Source organism: Panicum virgatum, chromosome 2K (genome assembly GCF_016808335.1).
Source record: "Panicum virgatum strain AP13 chromosome 2K, P.virgatum_v5, whole genome shotgun sequence".
In the NCBI taxonomy this organism is placed as follows: Eukaryota; Viridiplantae; Streptophyta; class Magnoliopsida; order Poales; family Poaceae; genus Panicum; species Panicum virgatum.
Window position 1 is genome coordinate 54,258,499 of NC_053137.1, and position 23,374 is coordinate 54,281,872.

Below are 23,374 nucleotides of genomic sequence, written 5' to 3' on the forward strand. Positions count from 1 at the left end.
AACAGATTTGAATTGCTTGATCAATCCAAAACATATTGTGGAACGATATCAAAATATAACAAAAAACAATAAACCAATACAAAATATACCATGTTCAAATATTTTTTTCTCTACTCCTAAAAAGTCCCAATTGGCGACTCGTACATCGCCCTCAGTCCGCCTCCCCCCTCGTCAGTGTGCCGCCTGCGTATCCGCACCGTTGATTAATTTGCATCGCTATCAATCCTTGATTTGGCCCGTTGATCGGGATTAAACCTGGACGTCTGCTTCGTCTCGCGACTGGGTGTTTCTGGCCGTCCGCATACCTGCGTAGATGCATCAGGCACCATCGATTTGTTTCTCACACACTAGGTCAATTCTCGACCCGCCGTCTCATCCCTTCCATCGACGACTTAGCTCCGCGGCAACTGTGATCAAGGAGCCACGGCAACTACAATTGACTCCTGCGCCACTGACCCGAGGTGATCGCCGGCGCACTGAGGCTCCTGCGCCGGCGGTCTCTGCCTCCGTCGTTGGCCCGAGGCGATCGCTGATCGCCGTCGCCGCAAGGCTCCTGCGCCGGCACCCTAAGGCTCCTGCGCCGGTGGTCTCTGCCTCCTTCCGATCTCCTGCGCCTCAAATCCGACATATTTGGCTGCAACACGACGCGGGTAACTGGTAAAACGGAACCCCCGCTACCTCCTCGCTCTGTTCCCCCACTCCTCGAGCCCTCCTATGCCCTACATCGCAGGCGATTTAGCTGCACTCTGCCGCCGGCTACCATGGCCTGCGAAGAACGATCCCTGGAGGTATCTTTAATTCTCGTGGTTCTGGTTGTATTGTATCTTGGCGGACATGCTTTTACAAAACGATGGAGCACAGCCATGATCAGGGTGTTGTCAGTTATCTCAAGGGAAATGGAATGCAAAACGGTATGCAGTCCCATGTTCAGATTTCTAGCAGAATGATGCTTAGCTTAGTGAGCATCTGCTATAGTTTCTTTTTATTAAATCAGTGCAATTCACTTCTCTTCCCTGCAAGATTGTGACCTTTTTATACAGACATATCTTCCAGTTAGCATAACATAAGTGATGACTGAATATTGGAGTGGTAGTATACACCTAAATTGGTTTTGGTCTAACCTCAAGCCTGGTTCCGTTAGAATGTTCAGCTGGTCCTTAATGTAAATATTTGGCCATTTTGCAAAGTTAAAACTTATCGTAAGCCTGCTGAAATATGACTGGATTGTAAAAAAAAATGAACCAGTGAATATGAGGGCAACTGTATGGCACGGTGACAAAGTTTTGAGCCAGTCACTTGCGAGATGATAATATCACAATATCCAGGTTCACAGCATGGGCAGATTTACATTCTGATTTTTTAATGTATTTGCTACGCTGACAGTTTCCCTTCTTGTAGATTCACTATATATTTGTTCATTTTTCATATTAAGTTGGTTTTTATTTTATTTGATCATAATTTCAGCCTCGGTTTGTATAAATTTTGTGATATTTGACACTCTGTTTGCCCAGACCCTAAATGTTTCCTAATATGAATTTAGGCAAGGTGAAAGGCGTGCCAAGGGAACCATTCGGTGATTTGACGAACATACCCGCGTCGGTAAGTCACTTAACGCAGTTGGATTATCCATTATTGTGATGTCATTCGCGGTTGAAACAGTTACATCTTAATCCTGTACAGGTTAAGCGGAAAAGGGACCGACGGTCTGCTTCATTAACTTAGGTGCAGAAAAACGAACACTCACTGCAGGACTATTGATCTTACTGGTATGAACCTCAATTTATGGCCCCGTAGCTGCACGAGACTAGAAATAAGGTAATGATAATAGTGATCATTTGTCTATATATCATTATTTCATCACGTGTGGTATGGTGCTTTCATTTTTTGTTTGTTTGTTTGAGCAGGTTCATGTGTGGATTATAGCTATTTTCGCCAGCATCTTGGAGTCAACAAGGGTGGAAAACGCACGCTAGATGTTATCTTTAATCTTTAAGCCTATTAATATCACAATTTAGAGGAACCTTTCCATCTGCATGAGCTATCGTGTGAAAGCATATATTAAGTTACTTGATTTTATGGGATGACAATTTTCAAAATTACAAGATGTCCAACTAGCAACGTACTCAGAAGTGTTATTACTCTGTTCTTCATGAGATTCTACTCATGCTGTAGTTACTCTCACTGTATTCCAAGGCCAGAGGCCCAGAGTACGTGCAGATGTGCCTATTATTTTCTTTCTTGTGCATAACTCTTGAGTTATATCGGTCTATAACTATATATGTTCAGCAATTGGAGGACAATGACCTGTTCAAATATAGGCTATGAAGCTTGGCATGAACTATTCCTGAAATGATTTTCTTCTCTCCAAAAATATTGAGATGACATAGGTTTGGTTATGCTATACTCAAAATTATTTTTATAAATATTTAATAGAATTATCTGGAAAATATCATTCTCTTGTAGGATATATGTCACCTGATTTTGTGTTTTCATAAATGTTGTCGAGATATCAATAATGCCATCAAAAAGGCCTTTGAGCTATCATCATAAATTGTTGCAAGAAGGCCTCAGTTCAAGAATTCAGATTATCTATACGGAGTTTGCTGATTTCTATTTTTGTAATCTTCATCTGTTCCATCACTTTGTTTTTTCATTCGCAGAAGCAACAAAATGTGTCTCACTGGTGGTGGTATGGTGGCACACCAGGAGCGGCGGCGCGTGGGGCAGATGGCGATGGCTGGTAGTGACGGCTCCATGATGACAAGGAGCGCTGCCGCAGCCACACCAATGAGTGGCAGGAGAGGTGCGAGGAAGGAGTGGACCTTGGACGGCGAGGAGTCTGACAAGGACGCGAAAGATTTGGGCACCATGGACGTTGATTTGAAGGACTGGGTAATGGTACTGATGGATCGCGGCCAATGATTCTTAATCTGGTTCATTTCATCACAGATATTATATTTCACTAAAGCTTTACTCCATAGCATTAATTAACGTAAATGACGCCATAAAGGCAGATCCCGTGACTGGTATTGGTGGCAGAGAGCCAAGAGTGAGGGCACGTTGCCATAATATCTCCCATAACGTTGATGATCTAATACATATTTCATTAATTCAAATTGTAATTGAATATTTTTAAAGGAATTTTGGAAACTACTTCCTGCTAACATTAACTTAGGCGCATCATAGAAAATGATATAAAATAGATTTTGTTGGTTATGTATTCGGGACTGGATTTTATTGGTTAATTATCTTAACAAAAAAATTTTAATTAACTGTTTTCACGTTACATGTTACCATGATTAGACAATATTCATTAGTTTGGTGAATGATCTTTGTATTGTTGTAATATTTTTTTCTTACCCGTAGCAACACACGGGCACTAATCTAGTACTATATAAAATCTGAAATATATCGTGGAATAACTATGTTTCACTGTTAAACAATCTAAAAGCAGACTAAAACATGTACCATTATTGTACCGGGAAAGCAAAATGAAAAGACAAGATGAAAGGAAAAACAAGATTTGGGCCGCAACCTCCAACACGGTCAGCCAACAATTAATCCAGCAATACGTGGCCAACATTGCCATAGCCCATGGGCCATTGACGCCATCGGCGCGTGGCCTGCCTCCCATGAGTTTTCTCCCTTAGCAATTCCAATGGCAAACAGTCGAGAGCCGCCGTGGCACCTCCGCCCCCTCTCTCCCGCGGACGCGAATTCAGTGACGTACGATACGTCACTCAAAGTCACTGACGTGTGGGTCCGAAATTGATGGGGCTCACATGTCAGTGACTTGTAAGTCACGTACCGTACGTCACTGAATCTCAATCTTTCTTCCACCGTGATTTTATTCCGCTCATGCCTCCCCTAGATAATCTAAAAGCAGGACTAAAAAAATCGAACTCTAATCTTATATAATTTTGAACTAAAAATATTTAAACTCTAATCTCATGCCAAGTTAGATTGTGAATAGCGAGACCACTATGACCCAATGTACAAAATAGCGCGCTATAGCGTTTTTCGACCAATGCAGCTATAACACCATTGTACTAAATAGCGGGCTACAGCGGCGCTATAGCGGCTGAGAAGAGTTCTCTGCTAATTTTCGTAGCCCACTATTTTGTACATTGCTGGGACCATAATCTGTTACCAGGCCAGTCTCAGTGGTGAGTGTCGTCATCACATGGTTACCAAGACTGAACTAGGTAACCGAGCCGGAGGGGTGTTATGGTGATAACATTTTTCTCACATACCATGAAACTCCTCCTCACTTTTTATAATGACTCTGTCATGTCAGCAAATTTAATGTCCATGACACTACTATTGAGGCTGACCTAATTGGGGGGGGGGGGGGGGGGGGCGGGCAACGGCCGCGCAGCCCCAAGGCTTCCGGTGATGATACGATTCACCGGCAGATCATCAATCAAAAAAGGGAAAACTTTGGCGTTAATTCTGTCCTTGACTACTACCCACCGTTGTTAACTTGATGCCTGGTCATCTACCTACTTACTTGCCGACCAAAGTCGTCGTTGGTTCATTTCAGCGCTTTCATCCAACAACGGACACGCAAGTTCTTGCCCTATCCTTTAGTAGTGGCGAGAGGACGATTCTCATCAAGGTCAGCTATTATCATTCTCAAATCTTTAGTGCTAATATTTTTCAAAAAAATCTTTAGTGCTAATAGTGACAGCACTCGTCAAGGTCAGATAATTATTAGTACTTATCATTAGTTCTAGCTAGGAAGAATAATACTGCTTACCTTCTGTTGGTTCCCACTGGGTGCACTCTGAATCTCTGAAATGTTCCAGTTAGAGTCGTGGAGGAAGTTGGCAGGGCAGCATGACCCATACGTATTGCTTTTCAAAAACAAAAAGCTAGTTATTGAATATGAAAAAGAATATTGTGGCCTTTGAATCCTGAGACGCCGACGCAGCTGATACTAGCTGAAGCACGCATGCTGCAAATGGAGTTTTTTTATATTCTAGACTAATTAAAGAGTTTAGTTTATGAGTGAGTTGAGCTCTCGATAAACTCACGTTGACCGTATGAGTTCATTTTTTTGTTAGTTAGGTGATTCTAATTTTTAATTTGTTGTCCAGACCTGACTTAATTCATAGTCGAATCTTAAGCAGAAATGAAGCTAGGTACACTCAATACTATTACTAATAATCAGTACCACTTGTATGGATTACCGTCGTTTTCCATAATCTTCGATCAAAGGATAGGGTAGGTCTGTCTGTTATCGCCATAATTTAACAGGTTAATTAATGGGCCGCGAGTGAGTTGGGCTTAATTAAGAAGTTGAAGGAGGTTTACGAATCGGCTCCTGCGTGAGCATTTGGGTCATGTGGGCCATGTATCTTTAGACTTAGTTCAGATTGAGTTAGAGATAGAGTCCGATATGAACACATTAGTTTAGATTGTTTCCCAAATCTCCGGACTATAAATATGTACCCTATGATATTTGTAAAAAAAAAACTTCATCACAGTTGCAATCAACAACTCTTGGCGCACCGCCACCCCTATTCCTAGGGTTTCATCCAAGTAAGCGTCATGCTGCCATGATCGCTCCTTACGATCAGGGCAGCGTTGTTCTTGCTTTTACCTTGGTATTACTCGTACTGAAGCGTTTTTTTATGGCGAGTAGTGCTAGTTATCCTGATGTTTGTAGCATGACTTTTAGTAGATTCATCGTGCTTTTGTTGCTTGCCATCTACAAATATCATGTTGTTTCTGTGCAGCCACGTTTTAATCTTATGCTAATTCTTGTTGCATAGAATTAGTTGCACGGAGACAACATCCTGCTTCTTTTCCATCTAGTAGATCTAATCTGTTACAGTTTGTTCTTATACTTAAGAATTGGCGTAATATCTGCTAGGTTAGGCCTTGCAAACGGGTTGGATGATCCGGTGACGTATTAGATGCTTTGCCTTAGTCTTAACAGGGAATAGATCCGGGAATCGGTTTTTGCTTATTCTTAGGCCTCTATTCTGGTTAAGGTTTAGTTATTTATTACGCTCGTTAGGCCTAATTACGTGTAGGATGTTCCGATCTAGCAGTGAAGCTTTTACCATCGTGGATTAGATTAACTAGATTTAATTGAAGCAACTTTACAGTTATTTGCTTTATTTATCAATATCCGGATACAAGCAGATCCAATCTGACACCAGGACTCGATCGGCTTTTAAAAGCCGATGCAAGAGTCGTCCCGGGGAGCCGACCACGGCTCGGACTTACGTTTCCACGTGTTTGTGTATGCAGACAAATCGTTGCAAGCACGTTCACACCTTCCTGATCGGGTATAGGTCAGGTGGCACGCCCTGCGTCTTATAAAGCTCGAGCGTGTGGCACATCGTGTTGTCCAGGTGGTGATCAAGAACCAGTACACCCCATCAGGACCAGTCCTGGGGAGCCTTAGGGGGGAGCTGCGTTGCAATCTAGGCCGCCAGTATCGTACTCGCTCGCGACAACAGGACCGCAGAGGTCGCCGATCTACCTCGTCTACAAGATCGGCGGTGCCCCCGGGGAGGGACAGTTCCTGAGCGAGCCGCCCAAAGAGATCCCGCACGGCTACACGTGCGTGTACATACCTGACAATATCAACCAACACACACGGGACATCTGGTGGGTACTGGAGCTTCAGGAGCAGATGCAGAGAAGCAGGCATGGCTAGCGAAGTACGCTACCGGGCCGAGTGCTGAGCCCTCGGCCCCAGGAGTTCTTAGAGTGGAGCAGGTCAGTGCAATACTAAGGGACCAGTTCGGCATCCTGCCCAAGAGAAAGGCGATCGGCTATTCTAAGCCGTATCCAAGTGATTACGACTTGATCCCGTTGTCACCCAAGTATCGGCTCTCAGAGTTCACCAAGTTCAGCGGGTCAGAAGGGGCCAACTCTATCGAGCACGTGAGCCGATACCTAACGCAGCTTGTGATGATCTCAGTGTCAGATCCTAAGGGTCTATTTCTTCTCCCAGTCTCTCACGGGTTCAGCCTTTGGATGGTATACATCACTGCCCCCAGATTCGATCCGGACTTGGAGGCAGCTGGAAGATCAGTTTCACACCCAGTATCATTCAGAAGCTGCTGAAGCCGGGATTGCTGACCTCGCCCAAGTCAAGCAGAAGCGAGGGGAAAGTGTGTCTAAGTACGTCCAACGCTTAAGAGAAGTTAAAAATCGATGCTACTCATCGCGCATCATAGAGAAAGAGACAGTTGATTTGGCTGTTCTGGGGCTCGCTAAGCCGATCAAGAATCTGGCTTTTCAGTTGGAATTCACCTCGCTGGCACACATGGTGCAGAAGCTTACGGCGTATGAACACTATCACCCTGAGCTGTATCAGGAAAAATTTAAGCGCCATGTCAATATGGCCCAAGCAGGTGATTCCGATGATTCTGACAAGAAACAAGAAGTGGTTGTGGCAGAGTGGACCCGGGGGGCAAACCCCGTCCCGTGCAAGTGGGTCAAACAGAAGGGGCTTGTGAAGGGCTTTGACTTTGACGTGGCCAAGGCAGAGCAGATATTCGACTTACTGCTCAAGGAGAAGCAGTTGAAGCTCCCAGAGAATCACAAGCTGCCAACAACGCAAGAGATGCAGGGGAGGCTGTACTGCAAGTGGAACCACTCGTTCACCCATGCCACAAATGACTGCAAGGAGCTACGTCAGCAGATCCAATCGGCTATCGAGCAAGGCCGATTAATTCTGTCCCAACACACAATGAAGGTGGACAGTCAACCGTTTCCACAAGCTAACGTGGTAGAGCTGTCAGATTTCGGACCCAAGGGCCAGAACTTAGCATTCCAGATTAACATGGCAGGACCCATGCGCCGCCGTGACGAGTAGAGGAGAGAGGCCGCTTCTGGCAAACGGCCGCAGTATGAAGACGAGTCGGAACAGCAACATGTTATTGAAGAACAAGTGCGTCACATCCGCAATCAGCTCCCAGCTTCCAATCGGCTTCTAGAAAAGTACCAGTATCAGTACAAGTTGTGCCGCCGGTTTGAATCAGAAGTGGAGGAGTATGAGCACCACACAGGGAGAATGCTGGGGAGGCGCCAGGCTATACGCGACCACTAGCATTGCCTGTTCTTCAGGTACTGTTGGAATTCTGGCATGAGCCGATTACCTACTATTGATGATTGCTTGGAGTGCAGGCCTCAGGGACGCCAGCCGGGCGAGACATCGGTGTTCCAACGCTTGGGGCCCAGAACACGTCACGACGACCATGTTAGGCGGCCATCTAGGGATGATCTTGAACCAGAAGAGGAAGATAAGTATCATCGTCCACGATGGTGTCCTAACGGGCTCAGCCGCTCACAGAAGCGCAGGGTGCAGCGCCTACGCAATCTAGAAGAGGCGGAGGCAAGGTACCTTGACGTGCTGATGAAAGCGCGTCCGGATCTCGCAGAGCAAGTCAGGCACCCGCAAAGGGTGGAAAGGCGCCCTCCAAGGAGGGAGTGGCGCCCCAAGCAGCCAAGAGCCGATGACAAGCCATCGGCTGATGTGAACATGGTGTTCGTGCTCCCGTCGGAGTTTCGGGCGCCCCAATCGGAGGAATTGGCCATTGCGCAGCTGGATCTCGGCCCACAGCCAATCATCTTCGAAAAGCCCAAGGAGAAAAGCTACAAGCACTTGAAGGGATTGTATCTCAAGGGCCTCATCAATGGCAAGCCTGTGAACAGGATGTTGGTCGACACTGGCGCCGCAGTCAATCTGATGCCATACTCAGTGCTGCGCCGATTGGGTCGTTCCGCTGCTGATCTTATCAAGACCAATGTGATGCTCAATGATTTCAATGGCCAGCCGTCAGAGGCGCAGGGCGTCCTCAATGTGGAGTTGACAGTTGGTCGTAAGACCGTCCCAACCTCGTTCTTCATCGTAAACAGTAAGAGTACATACACAGTGCTGCTTGGGAGGGATTGTATTCACGCCAATTGTTGTGTTCCTTCCACGATGCACCAGTGTTTGGTCCAGTGGGATGGCGATGAAGTGGAGGTGGTCCGTGCAGATGACTCCAGCAAGGTTTCGCTCACAGACATGAACGCCTGGGATGCGGAAGGGCAAGAGCCGATCTCAGGGATCGCGCTTGAAGATTGTGATCGGATCGAAGCGACAAAAAACGGGCTGAGGCTGGTCTTATCCACTGACATCACAGAGTAAAAACATCCTGGCGAGCTACGGAATCCAGCAAGATTAGAGAAGCCGGTCCCAACGACCGGCCCCAAAAAATGAGTAATATATGTTTGGAGTTAAAGTTGTTACATTATGTACAAACAATGGTCTGCTCCGGTAGCTAGTCAGTTAATGAGCATTCAGTTTCAAGGAGTAATATAGAAATGGCCGGCCCATGCGGTCGGCCGAAAATTTTCTTTTGTCATCTCCCCGTGTTTGCTGTCGACGTGGCAGATGATAACGAGTCGCCTGCGTCTGCAGTCGATTTAACAGGCGACGGCAAGTTGGGGTACGGGTTTACATCAGCTGACGATTTGGAGGAAGTTGATATTGGTCCCGGGGATAAGCCGCGACCAACATTTATCAGCAAGAAGCTAGACCCGAGTCTGCGTGAGCCGATGATAGCACTGTTGAGGGAATACCGGGATTGTTTCGCGTGGGATTATACTGAAATGCCTGGTCTGGATAGAAGCATCGTCGAACATCGGCTCCCGCTTAAGAAAGGATTTCGGCTGTTTCAACAACGAGCAAGGCAGATGAAGGCTGAAGTCCTGGAGGAGGTCAAGAAAGAGGTGCAAAAGATATTGGACGCAGGGTTCATCAGGCCATGCAGATACGCAGAATGGATCTCTAGTGTGGTCCCTGTACAGAAGAAGGATGGCCGATGGAGAGTCTGCGTGGATTTCAGAGACCTCAACATAGCGACGCCAAAGGACGAATATCCGATGCCCGTAGCAGAAACATTGATCAACGCCGTTGCCGGTCACAAAATGCTGAGCTTTATGGACGGTAACGCTGGCTACAACCATAAGCAACGTATCAACGCACCATGAATTACATTTTCGAGTACTTGGCTAGAAGACATAAGCAAGACCGCATTCAGAGTACGAGGCGCGGTTGACTTTTTCGAGTACTTGGTTATGACCTTTGGATTGAAAAATGCCGGTGCAACGTATTAACACACCATGAATTACATTTTTCATGATCTCATCGGCAAGCTGGTAGAAATCTACATTGATGATGTCGTGATCAAGTCCATGTCAGCTGGGGGGCATCTGGAAGATTTGCGTAAAGTTTTGGAACGGACTCGGAAGTTTGGGCTCAAAATGAACCCAAAGATATGTGCCTTTGGCGTGTCAGCCGGTCAGTTCTTAGGATTCCTGGTGCATGAGCGGGGAATCGAGATCGGCTTGAAGAGTCAGGAGGCGGTAAAGACAATGAAGCCGCCTACTATGAAGAAGGAGTTACAAAAGTTCATCGGCAAAATCAACTTTGTCAGACGATTTATCTCTAATCTGTCTGGGCGTATCGAACCGTTCATGGGTCTGGTGAAGATCAAGTCCGAGGATGAATTTCACTGGGGGCAGAGCAGCAACAAGCTTTCGACGAAATCAAGAAATACTTGTCGAAGCCTCCAGTTTTGGTTCCTCCACGGCAGGACAGGCCTTTCTATGTGTATCTGTCCATGGGTGACACTTCCATCGCCTCGGTTCTGATTCAGAAATATGACGACCAGGAGAGGGTTGTCTTCTACCTCAGCAGGTGCATGTTGGACGCCGAGATCAGGTATCCTGAGATCGAAAAGCTTTGTCTTTGTTTATTCTTCATATGTACAAAGCTTCGACATATTTTGCTCTCGGCGGAGACGATCGTTATATGTAAATCGGATGTCATCAAGCATATGTTGTCGGCTCCTATTCTGAAAGGCCGACTGGGGAAATGGATGTTTGCATTGTTAGAATTCGATATTCGATATCAACCTACAAAGGCAGTCAAGGGGCAGGCACTGGCGGATCTCATTGCAGACAGAGTCAACACTGATGTATCTGCACTTTTTGTACGTGTCTGTGCCATGTTCTTTGACGGATCGGCTTGTGATGATGGGTGCGGCGTAGGAATTCTGTTGGGATCGCCTCGTGGGGCGACATATTCTTTTTCCATCAGGATGGCTACTCCATGCACCAATAATTTAGTAGAGTATGAGGCCGTTCGCAAGGGAATGGAATTACTCTTGGAAGCTGGTGCAGAAACAGTGGAAATATTTGGGGATTCGAAGCTGGTGATTTCTCAGCTCACGAAAGAATATAAATGTGAGAATGAGGCTCTTTTTCCAATATGGATGCAGTGTCGTGAGTTGATGTCACGATTCAGGTACATTAATTTCCACTGGATACGAAGGACTTTGAACAGTGAAGCCAATGATTTGGCACAGATGGCTTCTGGATACAAGGAAACAGCCGATGGAGTCGACGTAGAGGTTCAGTTTGTAGAACCTGGAGACTGGAGAGCCGATATCTTCAATTATTTGAAGGATTCGGCTCGGGGGGAACCCAGAAGGATAAGACTCAAAGCTATGAAGTATGTTCTGATAGGAGACGACATGTTCTACAGGACTTTGAAAGGATTGCTGCTTAAATGTTTAGGGCCTTCGGAGTCGAATCGGCTCTTGCATGAGGTTCATGAAGGAGCCTGCGGTACTCATCAATCAGCTCACAAGATGAAATGGCTGATTAGACGATCGGGATATTACTGGCCTACCATGCTTGAGGATTGCTTTAAATATTACAAGGGATGTCAGGCATGTCAGAGATTCGGCAAAATTCAAATGGTACCGGCATCAGTAATGAATCCTATCATTAAGCCATGGTCGTTCAGGGGTTAGGTCATGGATATGATTGGCCAGATTAACCCGCCATCTAGCAAAGGTCACCAATGGGTGTTAGCTGTCACGGATTATTTCACAAAATGGGTGGAGGCGGTACCCATGAGGTCGGTGGCATCAAAAGATGTGATCAATTTCGTTAAAGAGCACATCATTCATAGGTTTGGGATCCCTCAGACTATCACGACCGATGGATGATCGGTCTTTATATCAGAGGAATTTAGAAAGTTTGCCGATGACATGGGGTTCAAGCTGATCAGATCATCCCCATATTATGCCCAGGCTAATGGACAGGCTGAAGCATCCAACCGGAGCCTTATCAAACTGATCAAAAGGAAGATTGATGAATATCCTAGGCGCTGGCATGAGGTGTTGTCAGAGGCTTTGTGGGCATATCATATTTCGTGTCACGGATCCATCAAGACGTCACCATACCATCCGGTCTACGGTCAAGACATTGTGTTACCATGGGAGATCACGGCCGGATCGAGGCGTGTTGAGTTTCAGAATGATCTATCGGCTGAAGAGTATGCAGGCTTGATGAGCGATAATGTGGAGGATCTTACAAAGCTAAGACTTTGGTCACTTGAGAAGATCAAAGAAAATAAGGCTAAAGTTGTTCGTGCATACAACAAAAAGGTCAAGCCGAAAGAATTCCAGGTTGGAGACCTAGTTTGGGAGGCAGTGCTACCATTGGGAACTAAAGACAGGAAGTATGGTAAGTGGTCTCCTACTTGGCATGGACTGTACAAGGTTAATCAGGTCCTGCCTGGGAATGCATACATGCTTGAAGAATTAGATGGTGTCAAGTTTCCTATAGCTGCCAATGGCCAACACCTCAAGAAGTATTTTCCGAGAATGTGGGAAGGCGACTAACAAAGAGCCGGTGAGATCCATCTGGCTGCATTGTAATAGGCCAACACATTGAGTTGGCCAGTAAAAAAAAGAGGCAAAAAAAAGTGAGAGAGGCCAACACGTTGAGTTGGCCAGCAAAAAAAATATATGAGATGCAAGGCAGCCGATGTGTCACCATCGACTCTGCCCGTATCTGCTCGGTCATTTCTTGGGCATCTTGCTTGGAGTTTGCAATCGAGGCTTTCTCCTCTTGGATCAGTCTTTGGGTGGTGCGGACCTTTTCTTCTAGTTCCATCAGTTCCTTTTCCAGGAGGTTTAGCCGCCTTGTACTCTCGGAGATGTCAGCTTTAGCATCCAGAGTTGCTTTCTTTTGGTTGAGCAATTTGCACTTCTGAGCAATGTCAGCTTTCAGAGAGATTTGAGAATGATGTAAATCTATTCTCTGTTGTGCTGCTTTCACTTCTGCCCGAAAGAAGAAAAGATGGCCGACTGGCCAAAGCTTGACCTGAAGTGACTCTGGGAGTTGGGATTCTATCTACTCCAGGATTTTCTGTATTTCTCTAGAGTCATCGACCAGGGTACTGATTGGAGCAGAGAGCAGACCCTTGATGAGTTGAAGCTGATCTGCCAGGTTAGACGATTGCTATGGAGTTGGTACCTTTGCTCCAAGGGCAGTCAGACCCATTGTTGCCGGTCAAAGGAGAGCAAGTCTGAAATATCAAAGCCCTGTGAAAATATTGGAGTTAGTGTGGGGGCAAAGTGCATTAATGGAGTTATCGGCTGATTTAGAAGTGGCTCTTGTAGTGTTACCTGTTGTAAGGAAGAAGCAATGGTCGATCCAAGTGTGATCAGCTCAATTGGGGCAGCGGCAGTAGCATCGGCTATGTCGGCTTGTTCGTCACGCGTCTCTATCAGAGCTTCGGGAATTCTGGGTTGGGCTTCCATCGTCACATCATCTGTTGCAGTTTCTTCGCTGCGAATTTCTGCTTGGACGATGGTTGCTTCTTGCTGTTCAGGGATTTCAGTTGTTCCAGTATCGACTTCATGAACAGCGGTTCTCTGTTGTGATGGGCTTCCAGTGCTAAGGATTTCTTCAGTTGTGTCCTAGAGAAAGGATTATAATCAACCAGAGTATGTGTGCATATAAAAGGGGAGAACGTTCAGGATAATTCAGAGAGATGGATTACCTGGTTGGTGTTGGAGCCTGTAACACCCTAATTTAAATTTCAGCATTTATTAATAAATTTAATTGGCTTTATTTAAATTTCTAAGGTTTATTGTGTTTAGTATGGCATTTAATTCAATTTTGTTCCTTAATAATTAAAAATTTATCATAGGTTTAATTTTTGTGTTGCATTCATGCTGGTGCATACTTTTATTTGAGTGTAGTTTGAATTCAAATCCATATTTGAATTCAAACTTTGTTTGAATTAGATTAAGAAATGAGAAGAATAGGAAATAGAAAAGGAAAATAGAAAGCCCAACGCCCAGAAAACCCAAAACCCTCTCAGCCCGACCCAGCTCCCGGCGGCCCAGTTCGCTCGGCCCAAGCACGCGGCCCAGCGCTCCGCCCGCACCCCGCTCGGCCCGCGTCGCCCCGCGCGCGCTCCGACGCTCCAGCCCAGTCCGCTCGCCTGAGTCCAAGCCAGCGCCCATCACCCGCCTGCCACCGGGCCCCGCTCGTCAGGCCCCCTCCCACTCCCGGCTCGCCCGCGTCGCCCGCTCAGCCGCTCGCAGCACGCCCCGCCGCTGACCCGTGGGCCCAGCCTGCCAGCATCGTCTTCCCCGCGACGCGCTCGCGGAACAGAATCCGCTGACCTCGCCGTGATCCCCGCAGCCCTTCCTCCCTATCCCGCACGCCGAGATTCTCGGTCCGGGCTCTTTAAACGACCCCGCGGACCCGCCCTCCCCTTCACAGCCGCCGCACGAAGCCCTAGCTCCGCCCGCTCGCACAGCTCCGCCGCGCCGAGCCCCTGCACCCCCTGCGCCGCCGTGGTCCCAAAGCCCCGCCGCACCCCCGCCACCGAGTTCCGCCGCTGAAGCTTCGTCTTGGGTCCAGGTTCGCCCCCGGACTCGCTGCCCCTACCGCCGTTCGCGCCTGCGTCAATTTGGTCACCGGAGCGCCGCCGCTCAACTCCCCCGCCGCCGGTCCCCTGCGCCGCGAATCCGTCCGCCCCGCGCCCTCGGTGAGCACCCTGGATCCCCGAGTTTCCTTTGGCGCTAGTTGATTAGGCCCTTAGCCCGCTCCCGAGGTCAGCACACCACCCGCCGGCGAACTTCACCGCCGCCGAGCCGCCCTCGCCGGTGAGAACCCCTCTCCCTGTCCCGCACCGCCTCTCCGAGCGTTCCAGTGCATCACGCATGCCGTTCTCGAGCGTTTGGGCTAAATCCCAGGCCAAACCATGCACCGGGGCGCCTTCTTGGTCTTCTCCGGTGAGATCGCCGCCGCGGAACTCTGTTCCGGCGAGAACCCGCCGCCGCCCGCACCCCAACCGCCCGTGGCCGCCCGATCCCGAATCAACGCACCAGATTAGATCCAAGCCCGAGCCATCCTGAGCCGCTGGATCGCGATCCAACGGCCCATATCCAAGGATACCGGTTCGGCTTGGTAAAATTGTTAAAGAGACCCTCGGTTTACTAGATATCAACCCGCAGTCCTAGCGCGTTGAAAAATAATTATATCCAGGTCCAGTTTTTAACACTTTAGCCCCTGAGCTTCCTAGAATTTGAACCCGCCGTCCAGGCTTAGTCCTTTTTGCGAGTTAGACCCTGGAGTTAATGTTTAATTACGTCCAGGCCCTCGGTTTTAGCAGAAAAGCCCCTGAAACTTCAGTTTTCTTACAAATAAGCCCCTAGAACTTGTTTTTAGCCTAGAAAATGTGTTTTAGCTCCGTTTTTAGCGTTCTTTATATCCACGCGATCGTTGTAACGAGTAGAACAGTTTAGACTTAGTTTTTCTTGTTGTTTTTATGTATTGATGTACTGTTCTTTAGCTTTTTGTTAGAGTTTGCTTGTATGCTTATTATCGTGCATTGTTTTGGCCATGTGTTTGTGAGTAGAAGTTGATCCATCTGAGGAGCCCCAGTACCAGTACCCGGAGCAGCCATCTTCGGAGCAGTTTGAGCAGCAGCCAGAGCAGTACGAGGAAGGCAAGTGTAACATGAACAACCTATCACTTTAAATACAATTTCATACTGCATTTTAATTCTGTATGCCTTTAAGGATTTCCTAGCCAGTTTATATCCTTTAAATATACCTTTGTGTTGCATTTTGGTTAGTTGTGCTAGGTTGCTGCGCTATAACACACTTTGGTCCTTTTTAATTAATTTGATTAATGGTTTACTTGAACTTAATTCTGAGAGTGGCCCTCTGTGTGGATGAGTGGCTCACGTCTCGTTAAAAGATGTTTTTGTAGAAACATAGTTTAGGGGGCCAGCACGGTGCTTAGTGCTTGGTTGGCCACTCTCCATAAGGACCGGTTCATAGAGCGACAACCTGGGACAACAGCGCTACCACAAGGCTAGAATGGGATAGACTTGGCGTAATAATTAGATCTTTTTGGTTTGGAGTAACTTACCTGCGGGGCAAGAGTAGTAAGCTTCAATGGTCCCTGCTCCTCCGGCTTGGTCTGTGCTTGGATTGCGCTCCTGTGCTTGTACCCCTGGAGGTGGGCCCCATCGTCGCCGACCTAACTCTCGCGGTTACGCCTTACCAACGAGATTCTTTGTAAAGGCCTCGTAGTGAGTCGCTAGTCATCTCACCTAAGGAAGTGTGATGAACAACTGGCGTAGCTCACGACTTGTGGGTAAAGATGTGCAATCTCTGCAGAGTATAAAACTGGTATACTAGCCGTGCTCACGGTTATGAGCGGCCCAGATCCTCCTTTTGATTAGTGGAGTTATCTCCTTCCGACGAGGGAGGTGCTTCTCGGGGTTATCTTGGTGGCTTGGTTTCGGTTTGGTTCCCAGTAGTTTCTTAATTAATCCTGATTAATTACTATGTAACCGGGTTAACGGTAATTCATCAACTCGTAGTAAATAGCTTTAATAAAATTTTGCCAACACTTAAAAGCTAATGCAGTTGAGTCAGCCAGCCTAGAGCCTCATAGTTTGTGTTATACTTGTTGAGTACAAGTTGTGTACTCACCCTTGCCTCTTCTCTACTTTTTCCTCTTGGCTACGCTACTGCTGCTCAGTTCCTGCCGACACGAGGGAGTTCGTCCAGCGCTACCAGGACTACGAGGACTTCTAGGTGCTTCGTCTCCCAGTCGACGTCCCTGTGGCGCCCTGCTTCAGCTTCGGAGAACTTCATTCGTATTTTGTACTTCGCTTCCGCTGTATCAGACATTTTGTCATTATTGTAATAAATAACATTCGTATATGCTTGGAAGAAGTGGGGGAAACTCAAATCTTTAGTGCCAATAGTGATAACACACGTCAAGGTCAGCTAGTAGCTTATCATCGGCGGACCCAAGCCCGGCCACCCTGGCCACTAGCCGGGCTCCCTTGCCATAACTGCAATCTTACTATTACTAATTGAAGGTTCCTTTTGAAGCCTCCAAACGAAGCCACCTAGAATCCTAGGTGGACAGTCTAAAAAAAATAGAGAAATCCTACAAATTCTCACAAAAATCAGAAACATCTGGCCATCAATTCGGCAACTCTAATCATAATAGCCATTGGGTCTGTTATCTTTTTAATAAATTAACTATCTTTGCCATTATAAAAATAGACTAAAATAATCCCCTAAACATGTATCTAAATTACCCACCTCTGCTATTATAGAAAATAATCTAAAGTAACCCCCTAATCTTCATGTAAATTACCCACTTATGCAATTATAAAATAATATCAATAACCCCCTAAATTTTCATATATATTATCCAATGATAACATAATAAAAAGTTAAAATGAACCCCAAATCTGAATCAAAATTATGTTATTATAATAAATTTTAAAGCGCATCAATATATAATTCTAAATTACTATTGCTATCATTATTAATAAATTATTCATGTTTTTATTTATATAAACATACTAACCATAATGTGTTTGTCACTATATATTCATGTATAAGAGAAGAGATAAGAATACCAATTTTCATGTTGTTCACATATCTCAAACAAAATTTTCAATTAAACACATATCAAACATATATGGTGGTGTGATGCGAAGTGAGAAAAAATTGTTAGTAACTAAACTCATCATATTTATTATAATTATATAATGATAAATATATATATTTGCAGTACTGGATTAGAATATTTAATTGATTAAATAGAGTGTGAGATAAATAATTATTAGATAGGAGCACGAATTGATAGACTAGTAACAAGCTAATGCTAGCACATCGCAACGTAAGTTCTTTTGTGCGTTGGCCACTGCTAAGAGAAGAAAGAGAAATAGACGGCACGTGCTAGAGACCAAACAATTAAAAGAGGATGGCCTATAAACTAGTCACAATTCGCATAGCTAGCCGTTCAAATTTGATCGGTTGTGGTTGCTATCTTTTTCTAACGGAGTTGTTAATAGAATTGTCTTAGGTTTGGCCCAGAGTCCTTTCGATCCCTAGGTCCGCCACTGTAGCGTATGTGCCACTTAGAGGCTCGGAGAAAGTTGGCAGGGCATCATGACCTAGTATTAGTTGCGGTAAAGAGCTCTAAATAAATTTCAATCTAGATAATCTTAAGAGCTAGATCCTAAAAGAACCGGACACTTTTTATATAATTTTGAATTAAAAATATACAAGGGTCAAGTTGGTTGGTGAAAGCACTGGGGTCACGATCCGTTACAACCCTACTACACGGGTTGTTTTTTGAGAAACAAAAAGTTAGTTGTTGAATGAAAAAGAATATTCTCGCCTTTGAATCCTGAGATGCCGACGCAGCTGATACGAGCTGAAGCGCATGCTGCAAATGGAGTTTTTTTTTTCTATGCTAGACTATAATTAAAGAGTTTAGTTTATAAGTGAGTTGAGTTGTCGATAAATTTATGTTGACCGTATCAATTCTTTTTTTTTCTAGTTACTAATTTTTATTTGTTTTCCAGACATGACTTGATACATAGTCGAATCTTAAGCAGAAATGAAGCTAGGTACACAATACCAATTATTAATACCACACCACTTGTAACGAAGGATAGGGTAGGTATGTCCCAACATGTATCGATCTTAATTATGTTTGCTTCCCCACTTGGCCGATTCACATGCATCTCGATGTCTCTATACCACCAGCTCAAAATCAACATCACATAGGTGCCAAAGGTCAGCATTTGTTGCCTTTTGGTGTTAACGGGAGGACGTCAACATTTAAAGTATGTACAGTGAGCTAGGAACTGATGCGAAAACAAGGTGAAACTTGCTTATAGCCAGATGGTAAAAGTAGAGAACCGAGCTTAGCTCGGGTGGTGAGCGCTGCCGGTGTGCAGCCCACCCGCCCGGGTTCGATCCCCGTCGGGGACAACCCGCGCGTCTCACCGGGGAAAATTCCCCAGAGGGAGGCTGAGCGTGTGTGTTAGGGTGTTAGGGTGTGAGTTGCTCAGTAGGCGCATTCTGGGACCACCCAGGTAGCCTCACCTGCGTTTGAGCGCGCGGTCAGCGTGGGTGCTCTAACCGAGTTCTTAAATGATGTACCAGTGCTCCTGGTGTAATTCAAAAAAAAAGATGGTAAAAGTATAGTTAGGGTGTGCAAACTTGAGGGGCAAGCTTGCGTTTGCGCCTCCATTGATGAAAACATCGTAGACGTGGATTCCACCTCTCCAAAGCGGTCACATCGATCATCTCTTCTCTACTCCTAAAAATTCAGCAAGCGGGACGTTTTTTTACGTCGTCCGTCCCCCGTGCGACCCGTCGTCGCACCCCGCTTCGTCCTGCCTCGGACGATGGCAGATCGTCCGTACTACCATCGTTCCCGTCCGATCCACCCCTCCCCTCGTCCACCCCCTCCTCTCCATCCGCCGTCCTCCGCCTCCGCCTCCGCCCCCGCCCTCGCCCTCCCTCGCCTGTCGCCCTTGGCCCTCCTCCCCATCCGCGCTGCCGCCGCTCAGTCCCCGCCCGCCGTCCCAGCCGTCGCTCCGCCGGTCGCGAGCCACAGCCCCGCACCATCGGAAGCCCGCTCCTCCAACGCGCGGCCATCAACGCGCCGCATCTGGATCTCCGCATGCGCGGACGCATCTGGCATCCCTCGCCTGTCGCCCTCGTCCCTCCTCCCCATCCGCGCCGCCGCCGCTCAGTCCCCGCCCGCCGTCCCCGCTGTCGCTCCGCCGGTCGCGAGCCGCAGCCCGCACCATCGGAAGCCCGCTCCTCCAACGCGCGGCCATCAACGCGCCGCATCTGGATCTCCGCCTGCGCGGACGCATCTGGCTTCCACACGCTTCGTCATCGATGTGAGGCGCTGCCGGCCTCGTCCTTGCTCACCGGACGCGGGTGCGCCCCCCGCCTGCTTAAAGTTTGCGCCGATGTTGGCCTCTCCGGTGGGTCGCGGACGCCTCCGGCCTCCCCGGCGGACCTCCACGCTGCCGCCGCTTGCCGCACAGGTATCGATCTCAGGCACCGGCCGCCGGCCCCCAGGAGCTGTAGCTAGACAAAAGATAAAAGGAGGTCAGCTTCGCCTCGAGGGATGTCGGCACGTGGCGGCGGCAACAACGATGGATGCGTGGTCCGAGGGGAGCCCCAGGTGATGGCCACACCAGCCGCTGTTTTGACAACAACCTACCAATGATCCCGGACCTCGATCTGGACCTTGACGGCACGGTGGTGCGCTGTGCAAGAAGAACCGGTCGCCGTTCGTGAGGATCATGAGCAAGCAGATGGTCATTTTCTTGATGGTCTAAGTGAGGAGAGGCCTTACGAAGTACCTCCAGAACCTCAACGTCTCCACCATCAGCGTTAGCGCCATGGACTACATTGGCAACTAGGTTAGCCACGGGATCGATCAATTCTTGGCTCCAGTGTGATTTTTGTCTGCTATTCACATTATGCAGGTACATTGAATTATATGATGCTATGTCTGTTCCAATGGCGATAGCTCTTTCTGGTCAGCTGCTTCTTGGTCAACAAGTGATGGTCAAGCCTTCAGAGGCTGAAAAGAACTTAGTTCAGTCAACTGCTTCTTCAAGTGGAGCTGCTTCCGGTGGAGCAAGGAAGTTGTATGTTGGGGAATCTTCACTCCAACATCAATGAGGAGCAATTGCGACAGATCTTTGTCGTCCTTGTCAAACATATTGTTGTCTAACTTTTATGTGCTTGGAGTAAGTTTGACTCTTGATTATTCATATCATTTAAATCTTGCCAGGTATTCGAACCATTTGGACAGGTCGAGCTTGTCCAGCTGCCACTGGATCCACTCACTGGGCTATGCAAAGGATTTGGTTTTGTGCAGGTAAGTATTTCTATAGGAGGCTATTTTGTTTTCTGTTGGCATTTAATTCTCACCACTTGTATTTTCATAATTTAGTTTGCACGCCTTGAAGACGCAAAAGCGGCTCAGAGTTTAAATGGGCAACTTGATATTGCAGGAAGAGTAATTAAAGGTAAAACATCGTGTTTCATAGTTACTGGAGCTGGACTTAAATAAATGTTTAGCTGTCTGACGTTATAGTAACTATTGGCCAGGTTTCAGCTGTGACAGACCAAGCGGGTGTGCAAGTTAGTGGAGCAACTACCTGAGATTTGGATGATGATGAAGGTGGAGGCTTGGTGAGTGTCATTCTCATTTCTATGAGATAATTTGAGTAGTCTAAACTTCTCATGTTTTGAGAATGTGTTAGTTTCAGATAATTTGGTGGGTACCATTCTCATTTCTCATCTTTGGGTAAGATCTTCTCATGTTTTGAGAATGTGTTAGTTTCAGATAATTTCAGTTGAGACCTGTGAAGTAACTAATTTTCTTTTCTTCAGATTGGATTCTGTTATGTGCTTAGGTGTCACTGCTGCTTTGGTGAATGCTTAGTAATCTAGCATTCTTGGTTGCTGTAAAACTATAGGGAGCGTGTACTATGTCTTGTATATCCTCCATTCACCTCTATGTAAAGCTCCGTTATGGTCAAAGTGATTTTATAACAAGGTACCTTCAATATTTAGGTGTCAGTAAACCTTTTCCCTGCAGAATGATGATGCTATACTGATAAAAAAGATCATTAGGTTATGTCAAATTTGCTATATTATTATGGGATGTGCAATGTTGTGAAGGATATTTTGCTGCAACGCTACTTCGGTAGGTAACTGATGAGCTTATTTTACATCATGTGGTGCTTCATAACTGTTAATTGAACTTTTTTATTGCAATTTCTAATCCCCAGGGATTACATGGATGCTCTACTGAGCCTAAATCTGATATTGTGCAGGCTTGTAGAAATTGTATGCACTAAGCCTTTTCATCCTTCATTATAGCTACCATGTATTTGTTTCAATTTATGATGTTGAAGTCTCTTCTCTTAATTCATAAAGTTTCTAGATCAATGACAGTGCATGAACGTGTGGCGGTTTGCCCAAACCATCGATGAGTTTGTCAGCTTATATCCGAGTTGGTGGAATCAATATTTTGCCATTCTGTAAAGGAGAAAGATTTGACAGAGAGCCTTTAATTTTTATTGGTGAGAATTCCCAGTTCCATGCTGAGGCTGTTCACAAGACTGCAAAGCTTGATAGGTGATACAGTGCTCTTTTGAGGTATCTATTTGCCCACACTTGAGCTTTTTGCACGAATTGTTTTTGAGGTTTACATGCCAAGTTTGATATCTTCACAGGTGCAAGCTTGTGGATCCGTGGAGGGGCAGCCACATGCGATGCTTATACCAATGGAGTACCTCCTCATGGGATATGGCTTGTACAGACCACCATGTGCCTGGAGTAATCAAAGTGATGGAGACACATGCAGGAGCTGTAAAATGCAGGAGCTCAGAGTACAGATAAAATATGTGGGTCTTCAACTATTAAAGGTTGTCTCATTTTGAGAGAGTAATGGATAGCTTTGTGCATTGCAATGAACATATTATACTATCTGTAGCAACCCATAGCATACATCTATTTCTATTGAATCGGATTTTGCTAATCTGAACGGGATAATGGAACAACATGCCCCTAATGCAAAATCCCTATGAGACAACTTATCGTCTTTATATCTGTTTATTATTACATATCATTATAAATATTTCATTATATGAAAATTAATATTTTTTAGAAATTTTATTTCGCCCGTGGCAACGCACGGGCATGAAGCTAGTTGAGGCAAATTTAGAGACGTAGAAAAAATATGTTCGGTTGAGCCGCACCTCCAATGAATGAAGTGTTCGGACATAGTGAAGGCTAGAAAAACTAAGTCTGATAGTCTCAGTATTTTGCTAGAAAAGGTGTCATTACATAATAGGTAAAATCAAAAGAGAATTACAAATTTTATCCCAAAAACAAGCCACACATTGCAAAACAAAATTGGCTGAAGATGCTTTTTCAGGAATATTAATAGGATGAAGGATTCAAACTGGTGCAATTTTACATTTAGATCATGATATCAACTAAGAAGTGCAGATGAGCTTGTAGCTCAGTGGTAGTGCATATAGTTGTCTATGCAGCCCGTTAGCCCGCCCACCCAGGGCTCGAATCCTAGGTGCTGCTCAAGAAAAATCCTCCTCGCTGGCGCAGCTAGGGTTCGGGGGTTTTTTCGCGACCGGAAGCCAGTTTGTTTCCTCTTAATG

The 23,374-nt window shown here is 46.2% G+C and overlaps 1 long non-coding RNA gene and 1 pseudogene across 1 annotated transcript; both read left to right on the forward strand.

The window, feature by feature from the left end:
* Positions 1-391: 391 nt before the first annotated feature.
* Positions 392-3,166, forward strand: LOC120685812. Its single transcript, XR_005679784.1, has 3 exons — positions 392-1,599; positions 1,681-1,815; positions 1,905-3,166. It is a non-coding gene; the product is annotated as an uncharacterized LOC120685812 (long non-coding RNA).
* Positions 3,167-20,519: 17,353 nt separating this feature from the next.
* Positions 20,520-22,801, forward strand: LOC120685818 (annotated as a pseudogene).
* Positions 22,802-23,374: the final 573 nt, after the last annotated feature.